The 13495-nt window shown below is 42.0% G+C and overlaps 1 long non-coding RNA gene across 2 annotated transcripts; it reads right to left on the minus strand.

Moving 5' to 3' along the window:
- Positions 1-4035: 4035 nt before the first annotated feature.
- LOC125757202 (uncharacterized) lies at positions 4036-12505 on the minus strand. 2 transcript variants are annotated; one of them, XR_007415135.1, is made up of 4 exons: positions 12225-12505; positions 12087-12158; positions 9392-9474; positions 4036-6702 (listed from the first exon to the last, which is right to left on the minus strand). It is a non-coding gene; the product is annotated as an uncharacterized LOC125757202 (long non-coding RNA). The 2 variants fall into 2 exon arrangements; XR_007415134.1 differs by having other exon boundaries at positions 9392-9477.
- Positions 12506-13495: the final 990 nt, after the last annotated feature.

The raw sequence follows: 13495 nt of genomic DNA on the forward strand, positions 1-13495 counted from the left end.
CTGAATCGTTTTAGACTGATAAAGTGTACTCTAAGAACTCGAATGTCATTCATTTCGCCATTATAACTTTATTATCAGACGAGAAAATGAAGGTCAAAATTCCATTTTTAAGTTTCGCGCCGAAACTCCGAGCATGACGTCACGGATTTCAAACTGTAGTTGTCGTATTTCGGGGATATTGGCTCTACAAAATTTCCTGACACTCGGTATGTTAAGTCTATGGCCCCCTCAGAGGTCAATGTACCTCATTTTTAGTCATTAGGAGCTACGTAGGCCTCATTAGACGCCGTCAGAATCTAAGGTGTCACGGCATCTGCTGCGCGAATTTCAAGAGGGCGTCGCCACCCGCATTTATCTTTTTGCGCGTTTTCTCACTTATCAAGACTCTTGTCCTGGCGAGCGTGGTGATTTAGAAATTGCGAAATAGTAATTTACTGATAATAGAAAAATTGTTTTTCTTTCTAGTGCCCCTTCAAGTTTGTTCCACATACGTTGTGCATACATATATGTTTCACATTTTCTCTCGAAAAAACTTTTTTTATGTGGGGAAAGCTATTTGGAGAAATATTATTAGGGACAAGTACTGAACTTGTTTTGCCCCTTGCATATGAGGCTACTTGATTTAACTTAAACGGGTGAGCTAAAGGTAGATATAAAAGGCGCTTATATAGTTAACATGTCGTTATTCTGTGTTTTATTTGAAATCGTTATCATATCCAAAATGCTAATGGGGGGAGAGGCTACGTCGTATCAAATGTCAGCTAGCGTTGCCATTTAAAAGAAGAGCTTTTCGATATATCACATATGGGTCGTTTCTGAAGGGTATTTAGCGGCAGGATTCCAACAACATATCAATACCTATCTTGAACATGACTACAATCTGGACGCCGATTTTGAAATATAGAGTTTTCTTTCACGGTTACGTATCAACACATGGTAGCCACAGGGGATGCCTCACGACAGCAAAGCTTTAGACCTGTCATGCCTGTGCAACTTAAAAGGGTACTGACACCATTTTTTGAAGGCGAGTTTACTCTGCCATGCAATTCTCCTGTGTGCAGAGACGGCTCTGAGCGAGTGTGAAGCTCAGCAAATGGTGATAATATAGTTTATTTTGATATTAAAGTCAATTTTTCCGTGGCGCACCTACTGACATCGACAATAGCTTCACTTCAGGCTACAGTAGAAATTCTGGTGACATCACGCAGCAGTCTGGCTAATTGTGATGACGTTAGGTACCAAAACATCGAAGATGGCCGCTTGTGCGCCATCAAAACTTCCAAAATGGCCGCTTGTGCGTCACCAACAGAACCACGGTGCGGTGCGGCCGTGGAAACGTCACTATATATTGCGTGAGCACGTGACGAGAAGCTCATAACGTGTTGTGACGTCAGGGTACAGTAGGAACCGAAACTAGCTTTAAAAAACATACTGTAATTAATTTTTCAGGGCGCAATCGCGCTTAGCACTACATTTTCTAGGCTCTTGAAGGCTTGACCTTTCATTTGACGCAAAAAAACGACAACTGAAAATATTCGTGTTAGTACCCCTTTAAAAGCATACTTACCAAGAAAATGAAAAAAATGAGACGAAGATAGTCATGCGCGGGCCGCGGGCCTCTAGGGAGAGGCCCACGGGCCGCGTGTTTGGGTCCCCTGCGCTATACAGGTATAGTGTGAGAGCCATATGATACTGCCGCAACACTGTTGGAATGTGCAGGAATAGCATAGGTTCAAACAGCATAAGGCGTCAGGCAAAATGTATTTGCTTGATGAAATATCACGCTTGAAAAAAGGCAATTACGAATTCCGTGCCGTGTGATGTCCCTTTACCTCGAAACATATGCATCCAATGAGTAAGCGCCGAGAAGCTTATTCAAGCCTTTATTACCAAACTGTAACGAACATCGAAAATAGATCGAAATGGCTTCGTCCACCTCCTGCCAATCCTACCCGCGTATTCTAGTGATCACCTTCTACCAGTACAGCCAGGGGCGTAGCCAGGGGGGGGGGGGGGGGTTGGGGGGGGGGTTCAAACCCCCCCGAACTTTTTCACTTTTGCTTGCGTATATATACACGCACACATATAAACGCACGCACGAACATACATAAAGTATGGTTGAACCCTCCCCCCCCCCCCCGAAAAAAATTTCTGGCTACGCCCCTGAGTACAAGATCAGTAGGAAGGCATAGACCATTATGACATAGAAAAAAATAGAGCGCGGTGCAAGCCGTGCATAACATACATTGATGAAAACTGCCAGGAGAAGCCCTCAAACAGGAGCTTTATAGGTGGTACTGAATAGTGTCACGACGTTCGGGAACTATAGAAATGCACAGCTACGTTCATGCTGCAGAGGTCCACAAAGACATCCTAAATTTGCTCCACTGGAGGAAGTTAAGAACAAAGACTGCCGACACCTTCACAATTCACAAGGCAGATGTGCACCCCAGCGGCAAGCGCATGCAGTGCGAGAAACTTTAGCGTGGCAGGATATGTGATGCAACGGTGCACGGCTTGCTTAAAGCGGGAATCTCTAGATAATCTGATTTCTTGCACAATAACACGTGAACAAATAAACTACTAAATATGCCACGAAAGACTTATGGACTGTATATTGTAGCAGTGGTGTGATATAAAAACAAATTGAAGCGAGCGTTTTGTTCTCTGTCTGCTCTGTTTTTATTCACTTCTTATCGAAACTGAATTCATGCTACAAATCACTTTCCTTGCTGCAATATCTGCTACAAAACGCTCTTGATGACACCCATTGTATTTGCAAAAACAAAAAAAACAGCTATAGTATACCATTGCCGGGCAAAGATTCATTGTCCCCAGTGTGTCCACTCAACTGTTTCCACTGTGAGCCCCTTTTTACACGAAATTACCGTAGGTTAAATTAAAACTGTTTGCCAAACATTCGCCATCAAATCTTAGATATTTGCTACTTAACACTTTGCTGTATATTCTATGTTCTGGCAACACCGCCTACATTATTGGATCGGGCCTCTTTCGGGCCTGATCTGCCGTCGAGCCGGGCCGGGCCGGGCTGGGTAGGCGAAATTTTTTCTCGGGTTCGGTCCGGGCCCGGGTCGCGTATTGAATCACCGGGCCGGGCTCGGGCGGGTAAACTTGCAAGAGTTCCGGGTCCGGGCCGGGCCCGGGCCGAAAATCACGGCCCGTGCAGTGCTCTGGTAGGGAGAACTTGTTTAGTTTTATCAGTCTTTTTAATCAGTTTTCCGTGTTCTCTAAAGATAATCGTGAGATATCTTGCGGAAGGCGAAATATTGGATGTGGTTTTTTGTTTCATTATTACTCAGAACTAGGACGCTCTTCTTGCCCCTACTTTGTACACGTTAGTGCCCGCCTTAGTCGCACGTCTAAACCAAAAATTATTTGCATTAATGGGTGTGATTTACACAGATAGCGGTTACAGGCATAAAATAGGCGACCGTCGGATTTATAATTGGTAGCAGGCCCGTACTCCGACGTCCTTTGAATCCTATTCGCGCCAGCGTTAGATTACTTTTTCTAAATCAAATTGTGATCCCCATTCGGCGGGCGCCTTTCCCTTACAAAAATTCTCATTGAAAAACCATTGAGAAGTTATTGAGCAATGTCAACAGATGGCACTGAAAATACATTGTGGATCAATAGAAAAACTGTTGAGAAAACTGTTGACCAGTATTGAAAATTGGCCCGCGACTTTCAATTGAAAGACCATGTTGTAAATCAACATCGATATATCGTTGAGAGGAAAAGAAAAGTCAATTGAAAATGCATTGTGGATCAATAGAAAAACCGTTGAGCAAGCTATTGACCAGTATTGAAAATTGGCCTGCGACTTTCAATTGAAAGACCATTACGCAAATCAACATTGATTTATCATTGAGAGGAAAAGAAACGTCAATTGAAAATACGTTGTGGTTCAAGTGAAATTTCGTTGCGGTAGCTGTTGACCAGTATTGAAAATTGGCCCGCGACTTTCAATTGAAAGACCATTACGCAAATCAACATTGATTTATCATTGAGAGGAAAAGAAATGTCAATTGAAAATACGTTGTGGTTCAAGTGAAATTTCGTTGCGCTAGCTGTTGACCAGTATTGAAAATTGGCCCACGACTTTCAATTGAACGACCATTAAGGAAATCAATATTGATTTATCGTTGAAAAAACGGTGAACGTCAAATTGAAGCATTGTTGATAGGGTTTTCACATTCAACACTGAAAGGTCAATGAAACATGGGTGACGCTCATAGCCTGACTGAGATCATTCTTGATTTGGGAAAACGGCCAAATGTATATGTAAGTACATGTGTACTGCAGGCCTAGCTAGGTCACCTTTGGCCTGCAGTACATAAGTGCCTACATTTTCATTTGCCCATTCTTTCAAAACAACAATAATCTCAATTACGCAACATACATTCAGATTGCTGCCAGCTGGAATAAAACCTTTAGCATCATCGTTTATGAATACACTGCTTGTTTTTCACACGCTGTAAGGTGCAGCAAAGGAGGTAATGTTTAAAACTTACTCAAATCCGTATTATATCTCGAAGTCTCTCACAGCCAAAGCTATATACCAGTCTCCTCTACCAACAGATATTCACACAGGTCATATTTTAGCAGTATACATGGCTCCCTTTGTCCATTCAGGTAGTGTTTGCAGGGTGCAAACACCTGTGAGTAAACGACACTTATACTTGCACCCGAGATTGGCGACACCAAGGCACATGCCAAGCAGCAACACATTAACACTGCCATGAACTTCTATTCTTCTCTATTAGCTTGTTTTAATGGACACTAGCCGAGTTTCTGTGTAACTTGGGAAAAAAGAAGAGAACAGTTTTCTAAGTAAAATATTTATTTTTAAGCAACAACTTTTGTTCAAGTTTCTAAGTATTTGTGGTTTGACATAGCAAGAACTTCCCACTGTAATGTGCAAACCGCATCCAAGTTGACAAAATAAGTTAAACACTATGTAAAGCACCACTTTAATAAATAAATTTTAGACAACTACAAGTATCAGAAGGTAAAAAAGCGCATAAACACTACTGGCAAGGCACACACACTACGGGAAGAAATGTGCAGAAGGAGTGAACAGGGCTCATACTGGTTTCAAAGCCCAAATTCAAGGATCTTCAAGGATTCCTATAGAAGGTTCTTGGAGGATGGAAGGCAGCATCACAAGTATCAATTTTCTGCTCTAACAAAGTTTCCAAAACAATACGGGGAGCTTTATGCATTTGAAGTAAAAAATGGGATTTAGCCAAGTCAGAACCGAGAGACAATGAAGCCAAGGAAAGTATAAAGGACATAATTTGTAGGTTTTAACTGTAGAGTAGTAATTATGACATAAATGGCAAGGAATTAAACAGGATGAAAAATCAACTTGCTGCTGATAGGGACCAAATCTACAACCTTGAGATAATGCGTCCGATACTCTACCTGATCATATTAGCTTCCTACTGTGCACAAAATTCACAGCATTAATGAAGCTGCTGGGACATCTTTTATATTAGATAAGTAATCTTGTTCAGTTCCCCCGTCTCACTTTTTCAGGCATTGAGAAACTGTTTAGTTTTATGACGGTGATGTACGACGCTTCTACTTTTTCCGAGTACTGACCTGCTAAACAACAAAATAGTAATGACCGCTTCAAAATTTTATCCCCAATTTTTACAATTCGATCGTTGAATACATTTTTGACTCCATGCAGTCATCATGCTTCTCCTGTTTTTGGGCTTTGATAACAATTGAGTCAAGTGCGAATTGGATTTATGCCAGCAGAGCAATCAACTTAGCAAATATCCTCTACATACAAAGTCAAGGTTCTTGCCTACACAAAAGATCAATAACAATCACTACATGGGAGTCAATCACTAAGCCTGAGCAGCAGTGCCATCAGCTTTAGTCAGAAGTACTTGGTTTCTAGCACAAAGCATCAACTTTTTTTTCACATTTTGCCTGCATTATAGGACAGTGGATGTTTGTTGAGCTAGAAGATCTATCACAAGTAGTGAGCTTGCTATAGAAGAAGAGAAACTAGCATAAGCGCTGGAAGTGAAGTCGAGTCCCAAGAAGCCAAATCAAGAGAAAGGGGGAGAAGGCGGACCGACAGTTGCGGAAACGAAATGAATGATCGGTAAAGCAGTGATGCAAGCAAGGTAAACACAGTAGCCGAATCATCACTGAGCATGACATGTTCCCTCAGTTTGCTAGACAAATGTTTACAGAACACCGAAAGAAATTAGTATTGTCAATATTGGACACTATATGCTAAGAAATTCCAAGGGTTTCAGGGCTTTAAAAATGTACTTTTACTTTTTCAAGGGTTTTCAATCGTTTCAAGGACCTGCATGCACCCTCAGTAAAGGAGCAGATCACAATTTAAAGTGGAATGTGTGCCCTATGAATACCACCAAAATATATGATTGCGAACTTGAAGCTTGAATGAGCGCTCACTTAATGCAACTGTGCATAAACTTACACATTACAATATTGACACTTGACTAGTGAATGCAATTAACGTTAAATTAGTGTAACGAGATTTTTCATACACTTGCACATTATAAAATCACAGTCGTTCACTATTGGTAGCACCACCCCTCTTCATCTGTTCAGGCAACTTCGGTTCCCTCGACAGAAGTGGGGCCAAGGTATTCTTTACATTCGTGGCCAGCGATTTGTGACAGATGAAGCCTGCGACAGAAGGACAGGGCACTTATAACTAAAAGTTCCACTAGAAAAATATAACAATCTTTGCACACGTCACGATGAAATTATTTGATTAGTTCTGTATGGGTATAACTGCAGTGCATGACCAGCACATTGCGTTCCCCAGTAAAAATGCAAAAGAGGGCAAGAACGAAAAGCACGCTGTGCCAGAGCTTTATGAATACCTTCTATGTCAAAGGTGTGAACCATACTTTACCACTTTGGCTGCAACATAATTTTCAGCTAGACATATAACAAACATAAGAGGAGAGACAGGGCAGAGCTCTTGCCTTCAACTGCTTAAATTCATTCGCAAACCCAGAGTATCCCCAATGGACAAACAAATGATCCAACAAGTGTGCCAGAATATCATTTAAGCAGGCCAGCAAAAAAAGTTTCACTGGCGACAGAAGTCACTGTTGCTAAGCTTCTTAAGATATGCCACTTCTTGCCCAGCGAGTTCAAAAATGGCACGCTTACATATTTATCACCAGCCATGAAAATGCAGCAGTCTTACTGCCTGTCTGTCTAGAGAGCAGTCAGAGCCCACTTATCTAGTTAAAAACACGAGTTACGTTTTTAGTTTTAACAGTCAAATAAATAGAGTGCATTGCTCAGTGGATTTGCTTGCACGTAAAGTGACTTCCTTGCATGTCTGATTGTTTCAATTTCGTCAGCTGAAGCCTAGCACTCTCTGGCAGTTGAGCTGCCAAAAAGATTGAGCTGCCTCTGCCCCTTCACTCTTCATTTTCCTGTTCAGCATAGGCGTTAGGAGATATGTCACAGCTAAAGCAATCACACAAACTAGCCCAACTCTCTTATTTAACTTTGCCTACTGAGTAACAATATGTTTACTAAGAAAACTTACAAAAACTACGAGACATTTTGAAGTAATTTTGTCTGTTTACCCAAGTGAGATGCAAACAGCTTTTGGAAGTTCGTATCGTGTAGCATATTTTCATTGCTCCTAAACAAAATTCCACCACGCCACAAGAATTAAGAGTAGCTTCAATTTAATTTGCATCGTACAAGCTGATATGCTGTTAAGTGCATTTTGTATGTCATAATTACTCTTCATAGGCTTCTCTACAAACAAACCTAATAACACGGCTGACAATGAAGTGTGTTTTCAAACTTCAGAACACCATTTTACTTTGGCTTTACTGCAGTTATGCAAGCTGGTTAGACTAAAGCCTGCAGAACACAACAGCTATAAGAAATGTTCTGTTTCAAAAGTGGCATACTCACTGTGGGATATACTTGTAAGAATATTTTTTTTATAACTATAAACCCACACTTACTGACAAGCAGTCTACGACAACCAAATGCTCCTTTTGAAGTAAGAAATCACGAAAGAGTTGAACAGTTTCACAGTGGTATTCCAAGGTACATGTCACAGTTTGTAAGAAGCGAAAAATAGCAGACATCAAACGCCTGTTCAGAGCTGTTTGATTTAGTCAGCATGATGAAAAAAGTTAAACACGTTTTCCCTAACTTAGCGGCGAAGTTGATTGACGGCGTGTTATAAATGGGCTAGGTGCTTACCGGCAAACAAGCACCAAACATCACATGCAAATATAAGGGGACCACCAATCACACAAGACATCGAATAACTCATCTGGAATACAATATCCTATTAGCTTGTAGTGAAGTTTTAAACAGCAGACGGGACAATGTTAACGACCAAGCTATGGAATGCGCAAACAATGTAATAATATCAGGGGTTTTATGACCCAAAACCACGATATGATTATGAGAGATGCCATAGTGGAGGACTCCGGAAATTTCGAACACCTGGGGTTCTTTAACGTGCACCTAAATCTAAGTACACGGGCCTCAAACATTTTCGCCTCCATCAAAAATGCAGCCGCCGCGACCGGGATTCGATCCCGCAAACTTCGGGCGCCATAACCACTAGACCACCGTGGCAGGGGCCAAACAATGTAAAAAAGAATATGGAAGTCACTGAGCATTACAGTACAAGGAGCGTGCATGCAAAAATTTGCTTCATCTGGTGACAAGATAGTCAGCACGCCATTAATAGATATGGCAGCGGAATTAACATCACTCAATGATAAGACACCTGATGTGTCCCTTTCTTCCTTTCCTCTGTGAAAATTACTTTTTGAAACTGCAATATATGGCTGGATTTTACTAATAACATTCAGTTCGTAGTCAGCACTCTGGCTGTGCTCTACCAGTCTTGCTCTTCGTTATTGCTGTTTTGCACATAAAGGTAAAGAATAATACTTGAATGCCATAGTCTGCTGCCAGTTCATTGGCACAACTTGGTTAGGGCAAATACAATGCCTAAGACGGCACTCTAACACACAAGCATGCATACCTTACAACTTGTTTTACCAAGTTTTACTTTATCATGAAACTCTGAAAATCAATTTGTTAATTCTGCCTCGCATAGATGTCCCAAGTTTCCTCAAACAGTGAGATATCCTGCTATGGCGCTGTGCAGGTAGCTGACAACATATTTTTTCAGCACATCCTACCAGAAGCAGGTGGCCACAAGCATGAATGGCCAAGTGGAACATGTATATGACATGCACTTGCTATTACATATTGTTTCCTGTCTTGGAGTTGCTCACAATATAGGAGCAATAGGTCTCTCAATTGAAAGGGTCTAAACGGTCGATTTGTATTGATGGAAACAAATAAATACCATTTAATATGGCCTTGTCCAGACTTGCAGGAAGAACGCTTCCATCTTTCACAGCAAGCTGTCCACCACTTCAGTCTCTTGAGCTGCTGGATACATGCATAACAGATACCACAAAAAGTTCCGTCAACTTGTGCACAAAGAGTCCTTACAGTACACAAGTAGTAATATTAAGCATGATGGCTTAACACAGGCATATCATTATATACCAAAATTGTCCTCGAAAATAGGCCCAGGATGCATTAAGAACAAGTATTAGAGTAGCAGTGGGTCACTGCAAATAATTGTAATTTGCATTAGTTGTCGAATTTTGCTACAATTGTGTATTACAAAAGGGTGAGATATACAGCTTGCCATATAGGTAATTTGAACACAACTCCAGGAGCACTCCCATCAAAATATTAAATAAATATACGTGTGCTCAATTTGCAGAATGGATGACAATGAGCCCATTTATTGTATGACATCATGAATGTGGAGATTTCAAAAAAGCTTAAGATTCAGTAAAAGAGCAAGAATGCCAGACGGGACAGAAAAGATTGAGCACTGTGTCAGTTTTTCTGTCCCTCTGCTGTTCTTACTTTCATTAAATCTTGGGCACGCTTTAGCAACATGCCCAATTTTCCTCTCTCTGAAACAACTATCCTTGCTGTACTAAAGTCCATTCATGTGCAGACCTGGTCCTTTACACTAGAAGTGCCTGTTCAATTTAATGAGCCCTTGATCCACTCCCGTTCTTTTGTTCTTTAATAGCGAGGGCCTCGTGCCAGCAAACTTTATGCCCTCAGGTAGCTCATGACGGTTTATTGATCAGCTACCAGCTCGTAGATTTCACGGGCTATGCGACACCAGCATGACTACGAATGCTGGTGTGGCACTGCCGGGATTACACACACAGAAGTGCCCAGTGGGGTGGATGAGAGAACGACTATGTCGTAGCTAGAGTGGTGGAGTATGAGATGCAACACTTTGTTGTAGGTTCAGGCCCTGGCAGCAGAATGTTTGTATTTTTGTCTACATTAATTCCTCTTTATGTCATAATTACTACACTACTTTTAAAAACTACGAATAATCTCCCCTATACCTCCCTTGGCTTCATCAGGTTTTGTCGAACAAAAAAACTGAGCCCCTTGATCTATTCCATTCTTTTTTAGTTTGTTCAATTTCTCAGTGCTGTAATCACGCCTGAGAACCAGTAACCTCACTGTGATCTGCAAACACATATACAGATATCAGAAATTGCATTCTCTAATTAACTACTTCATAAACTAAAGCAGCATTGTCACCAGTTTCACTGAATGCTAGATCTTAGTTGTACATCCTGCAAATAAGAACCCCCTTTCAATTTCCTCTTTCTTTAGCAAAGCACCAAGGAAAACAAGGACTATACAGTACAACACAATCAAGTAGTGTTTCAATGCACCAGCACAGCCTAAACCATTTACCATTTGGGATAAGAAGCTTTTGCAATGGTGCCATTCCCTGTTACAAGAATTTGTAGTAGAACGTGTATGGTTCATCAAAGAAAATATGAAATGGCATGTCAGATATCTGACCCAATTTTTATCACACAAACACAGCAACAAAAAGAGCATGTACTTGCTTAATAAGCTTAATTGAACTGACACTAAATATCAAGCACTCATTACCTACTTTTTAATTGCTGACTTGAGTGCAGTTGTTTATATTAGAAAGTTGTGGTGCATGACAATTTAGCGCATACCAAGTTTTGCTTGAAATGTCGTCCCTTCCTTGTCACGTGCAGTTCAGACACGCCGCGTGTCCCGCGCCCAGTTTCGATATCAACCTTAAAATTGGAAGTTGAATATCTCGGATAACGTGCAACTCACGCGATTTCAAAAAAAAAAAAAAACGGCATGCCACAACTTGGCACACACTATATCTTTTTAATATAAACTACCTCCCTCAATAATTAAAAGTGGATGAACGAGTTGTTAATTAACAGCGTAAATGTAATTTTGCTTGCGGCAAAGTATTTCCGCCTCGACTTCAAGTTCATGAGCGAAAATGACAGGAGCCTGACTGTCACACAACGTTTATAAAAAATATGTAATGTCCAAAAAGAAAACACACACACTACATGCATGCTGTGCGACTTGATGTGTGTACTTCCTGTTACTACCAGTATCCATAGCGTGATTCAGACAAATGCATTGCTTCAATGGGCATCCAGCACACATCTAGGTGCTACGAGCCGCGACCTTGCGTAGCCAGAAGGCAACTGTGCTAATTACTTGCAAAAACGACGCAGCACGGTAGACGCCGACGCAACCAGAGACATATGCTCTGAGCAGTATAGCGTGTGCATGACAGCATTGTGTCTTCCTACCTGCGTCCCCGTCTACCTTTGCAAGTTAATTCATTATACCTATGCTTATGGAACTATAACTTCAATTGCATTTACACCACAGAAAGGGTGTGGAACGACCAGTATGTTTAAAAGCGGACCCACTTTTACGGCGACAAGGCAATGTGCAAGTCGCTCCAAGCGACGATCTCGTGCAGCCAAGTTATAACGGCTCAACAACACAAGGCGTGCGTGGCAGGAGCACAGAATCCCGTAATGGAACGCGCATTCTTCAGCTTGTTTTCAACTGTAATCAACGCACACGGCAACCGCTCCATAGAAAGGTATAACGAAGAGCACAGAAAGCAGCGATACTAGCACAATGCATACTTTTTTAGCAGGCCCTTGCTCTTGCGCAGCATCCCTTCTGTGGTAACTGGCCGCCCGCCCAGGCACTCTTACCTGCATAAAAGTTTTCATGCACTAAGGTAACTCAGTAACGCAATTTGGTAACATTCTTGAACTCACCGAGGTGTTGTATCCGCTGCGGCGACTGTCTCGTCAAACGGCCCGCGCTTGCGCTCTTGTTCAAAGCTCGCGTCCGTTGGTTGGTGCCACGACGACGCATCGCCGCCGTCGATTCCATGTCAAACAACGACCCGAACGTCCCGACACGCGATGTAAGTAGTACGTGTTCATTCAACAACGATAACCGCACGTAATATTGATAAACACGGTAAAAATAGATGCGCGAAACACCACTTCGTTCGCAGCGAGCGCAGGGAGCCTTTCAACGGAACCCGTTTGAAAACGTCACGTGTTCACTGACGTCTCTGCGCGTGCGCGTTCTTCGGTTTGAACTGATTGGCTCTCTCGCTCAGCGGGCGATTTGAATCCTTGAACTGAGTTGCGGCAACTCTCTCTCCCTTCCGTCGACTGCATCTCCCTGTTCATGGCCTCTGATACGCCGGCGCGCAATCTTGGAGGCCATAGCTTGTTCACCACTTCTTTCTCGGACGCGCGCCTGTACTGTAGTGTACAATCGGGCGGCCGCAACGCGTCAACCGCGTCTGATCGGTTCTTAATACTACTACTACTACTGCGCTTTTGCTGTTTAAAAATATACAGCATCTGTACACGAGTGGTACGTTTTAATTACTGCTAAAAGTAACAGCTGCTGTCTTTACGGCTGGCTAAGTGTGCACGTCCGTGCGTGTGCAAAACAAAAGCACGTCGAAAACCGGGGCCTTTTGACAACAAGTGTTCACTGTGCTCCTTAATACCTCTTCGCAGGCACGTAGGCAAGCCCCCCCCCCCCCCCCCGAAAAAAAAAAAAAAAACTCGTTTCTACGTGCCTGCCTCTTCGTATTGAGCAACGAACCAATGGCACCATCAATGCCTCGCCCTTAGTGTGATTCAGCTGCAGCTTCTTTCTTATTGATGTACTTTGTTAGCCTTAATTGATATATTCTAAGTTGGGCATGTAAGCAAGTTACTATCAATTTGAAATTGCCCATTTAAACACTATTCAAAAGTACATTGCACGTCGTCGTAATAAAAGCAGGAGAAAATACTTATTTGTTGAAAGGCGACAGCTAATCGACAAAATAGTAGTTTAACAAACTTCGTTTCTGGGCAAGTTCGTTTATATTCGAAAAGAAAGCCCACGTACTGTGTATACTGAATAGTAACAGAAACAGCAATACTGCACTGAATTCTGCTATTTATGTCTTTAAAGAGGCTGTTTTCCTGTGTTCAGCGTGACCGTTATCCCGCTTCGACATTGCGCTTTGGAGTAT

This window comes from Rhipicephalus sanguineus, chromosome 2, assembly GCF_013339695.2.
Source record: "Rhipicephalus sanguineus isolate Rsan-2018 chromosome 2, BIME_Rsan_1.4, whole genome shotgun sequence".
NCBI lineage: Eukaryota > Metazoa > Arthropoda > Arachnida > Ixodida > Ixodidae > Rhipicephalus > Rhipicephalus sanguineus.